The 3,792-nt window shown below is 39.3% G+C and overlaps 1 pseudogene; it reads right to left on the bottom strand.

Annotated features, from left to right (window-relative positions):
- Positions 1–2,335: 2,335 nt before the first annotated feature.
- Positions 2,336–3,519, bottom strand: LOC108524425 (glucoside xylosyltransferase 1 pseudogene; annotated as a pseudogene).
- Positions 3,520–3,792: the final 273 nt, after the last annotated feature.

The following is a 3,792-nucleotide window of genomic DNA, read 5'->3' as shown; positions in this document are numbered from 1 at the left end:
GGATGTGAGATGAGGCTGAAGGCCTGCTGCTGCTTTTGCTAGGTGTGACGTCACGGTACCCACCCAAAATGTTCACAGCAGTGAAATAATATGATGCCTGGGATTTGCTTTCAGATATTTCAGCAAAGAAAAAAGGGACCGATGAAGCAAGCATGTCAGATCTGGATATTGAGTACCAATGCCCTATTGTAGTTTTCTATAATTTTTTTTTTCTTCTGCGACGGAGTTTTGCTTTTGTTGCCAAGGCTGGAGTGCAATGGCGCGATATCGGCTCACTGTAACCTCCACCTCCCGGGTTTAAGCAATTCTCTGGCCTCTTTAGTAGAGATGGGGTTTCTCCACATTGGTCAGTCTGGTCTCGAACTCCCGACCTCAGGTGATCCACCCGCCTCAGCCTCCCAAAGTGCTGGGATTACAGGCATGAGCCACCACCGCATTCATCCCAGTTTTGTAAAATTTTATATCTCTTCATTAAAATTGTTTGCAGACTCCATCCTAGACATAGTATACCGGAGTTCCCAAAGGGCTAAGCTCAGGAATCTATTCTAAACTCTCCAAGAGTCTCATATAGTCAGGCAGGCAATGATCATACTTCGGGACCATTAGAAATGATCTAATACATACCCTTCCAACTTAAAATTTTCAGTATTCTCTTTTCTGCTCAGTAAGCTCAATTTCAACACAGTTCACAGTTTCTCATATCCACCATGGCATTCTGCCAAGGAACTACAACTCGTGTTCTCTAAGCCCATCTGTTCTAAGAATGCTGGGCCGGTTATCAACTTCTAATATACGTTGCTTCAACTTTCCTCTCTCAAAGTGTCCCTGACTGAACTGCAGAAGACAGAATAACTGTACTAACCATCTCTCTGCATAATCCCACGTCTCCACAGAGGCCATTGTGTCTTCACAAAGCTAACTGCCATGATTTTCACAGGCGAGATTTTTTCTTCATGATTTTCCATTTTCTACTTCAGCATTAAAATATCAGGGAAAAAAAGAAGATAACCATTTAGCAGTTGGTAAAATAAGATACGCGCCCCAGCACAGTATATGCTAAGTGTTCAGAATCTATAGTTATAATAGATAATTATAAATTAAATAGCTGTTAAAATAGTTTTATTAGATAAGTAATATTTTCTCATCTTCAAGACTTAAAAAATTACCTGTTTTAGGTGATATTCAAAAAAGGAAGATACTCACATCATCCCAATTAAAACCAGATTTTCTATGGCTGGATGTAACAATCTTAATCTAAATCATTCACCAAAGTTGTTTAGCTTACGTGAAGTAAAGCTGTAGACATTTGCTTCTTCGAAAATGTCTTGCAAAGCCATCATGAGCTGGAAGAGAAGTTTAAATGCACCACACTTTTCTATACCATTGTAACTAAAATGACTACTCACAGGACGTGTCTAGCTTCTGCATTTCGGTCCATCACATTTTCTACCATCATATGAGTGTACTCTTAAGGTTCTCACTTTATCATCAGCACAGCATATTTTCTTCCAGAATGCCCAGTAAAGCTGAAATTTTAATTTAAAGTGATAAAAAAATTTTCCCATATATCTACTGAACAATCTTAGATCTGAGTTTTGACAAGACAGTTTAATGCATACAAAATGAAAACACTGAATTTCTCTCTCTTTCTCTCTCTCTCTCACTCACACACACACAAATACACAGATTAAAACACCAAAGTTTTCACTCTATTTCCTCTTTCTTATACAGCTCAATTTTTAACATGCAGCTTACTTATAATCTAAAAACAATTTTAAACATGATTTTCATAAAAATATTTTAAAACAGAGATGAAATGTATAAAAGTACGCATAGATTGTCAATGATTACATTGGTTACATCACATTTCTTTAGAAATATAACCGTTTCTGCTCCTGTAAACAAACTTTTTTTTATACATTTTAATTGAAGTAGAGCTGACATAAAATTATTGCCCTACTCACAGTCTGAGTGTTTGCACTGTGTTTGAGGTACATTTTCTCCATCTTCACAGCCCCACCACTCTTACTTGAGAGTATGAGTCAACAGAAGTTTGCAGGCTAAAACCATTCAATAATATTTTCATCAATACTGGAATGATAGTAAGTAACATTACAAAACATCAGAGACCAAAAATGCTTCTTTGTTGGAGACCAAGATTTTAACTTATTCTTCATTACCTGAAAATACTGCTCATTCAGCCTATTTAGGAAAAAAAAAAAAAATTCTGGAGATGAATATTTCCTTCCTTAATGCTTCACCCAAGACGATTCCTTCACACTTATAATCTGATGCTTTGCTGTTTTCATCCATTTGATGTAGCAGGCACCAAGAATCACCTTTCCTTTGGTGATCTGCAATAACGATCTCTTACGCTTTTTGCTAGTAGTTTGATAAATATTTTGTAAATGTTTCCAGGGCATATATGCACTGTTATTTGTAGTTCCAGTTCTAAAGGTTTTATTAAGGAATGAACGTTGTCATCTTAAAAGAACAACTTCTCAGTGCTTCATAAATAGCTCTAAATGCTGGTGGCTTTTCATGATGGTAAACACCCCCGTTCCCATGAAGAATAAAGATTCTTGCTTCTGCTTCTTGGCAACTGCTTCCATATAGAGTATGATCTGAATGACACTTCCATTGACACAGGAAAACAAAAAGGCTTTCTGGAGGATGAAAAAACATAAGATTTAACAGATCTTGATCGCCCGTGTCATGTTTCGTTTGTATTTTTTAAGCCATGTCATAAGTGTATCTCCCCATTGTAGTCTCACGGTTGTCATATCATTCTTGAAACACTTTCTTCTCATTCGAGTCATGTTTGTCAACGTAACTCCAGAGTTTACTTCAGCTTTTCCACAGTATAGATGCCTAGCAAAGAGACTATACCGTCCTATTCTAGGCTCCTCATGTTCTGGTGCCATCGCAGCAACTTGTGTGGAATTAAATTCCTTTAACAAAGACCAAATATCATCAACGTGTGGTTTAAAAAAAAAAATTAAAAAGGCTATCAGTGTCGGCAGACAATGGGGAGTCAACTTCTTTCAGGGTTAAAGGCAAGAACAATCTCTGCGAAGCACGTGGTTTAGTTTTTCCACTCTGCTGCATTCTCACTTGGAAAGGTTATGGGGTATATTATATAATTAAATGTTTGTAGAAAGGACCCCCGTCACATCTTCCTTTAAAGCTATGACGTAGCTGATCTTCAGCAAAAATCTGGAATGGAAGAGGTTTGATGCTGAAAATGACAGCTGACTTCAACATGGTCACAGTTTCTTCCAGTCTTTCACCACAGGCAACTACAGCTAGATGCATTTTCTCAAGGCTGTATTTTCAGTCTACACCTGTCCCACCCGCCGGGATGCGCCACGGGGTCCGCGCTGCCGGCGCGGCTCACAGCACCGCCTCCTCCGCCAGCGAGCAGGAAGCCACCGCAGCCTGTGACTTCCCGCTACCGCCTCCTGCTCCTTCCTCCAGGGACAAGGCGAGCTGGGTGAAGGCTTGTGGGTAGCGCCACATCGCCCCAGCCGCACTCCTCAGTCTCTGTCTGGCCGCGCCCGCCGGGGCGAACTGGAGCGGAGGGAGCCTACTTCTGGAAATTTACCCATTTTTTTCTCCATGGATTCAGCAGCAGTGTTTAAAAGAAAAAAATTTCATCAATCAGTCATTTATATATATTTGAATATAAAGATAAAACACTGCGAACTGGGTAGAAAGTAATTCAATTTTACAGAACACAGCCGTTTTTCAGGCTCTTACTTTTATTAAACATAAAAGAGCCATACAGCAAAA

This window comes from Rhinopithecus bieti, unplaced genomic scaffold, assembly GCF_001698545.2.
Source record: "Rhinopithecus bieti isolate Rb0 unplaced genomic scaffold, ASM169854v2 scaffold_83462, whole genome shotgun sequence".
Taxonomy (NCBI): Eukaryota; Metazoa; Chordata; class Mammalia; order Primates; family Cercopithecidae; genus Rhinopithecus; species Rhinopithecus bieti.
The sequence above is the reverse complement of the archived record's forward strand: the minus strand, read 5'-3'. Positions and strand labels throughout refer to the sequence as shown.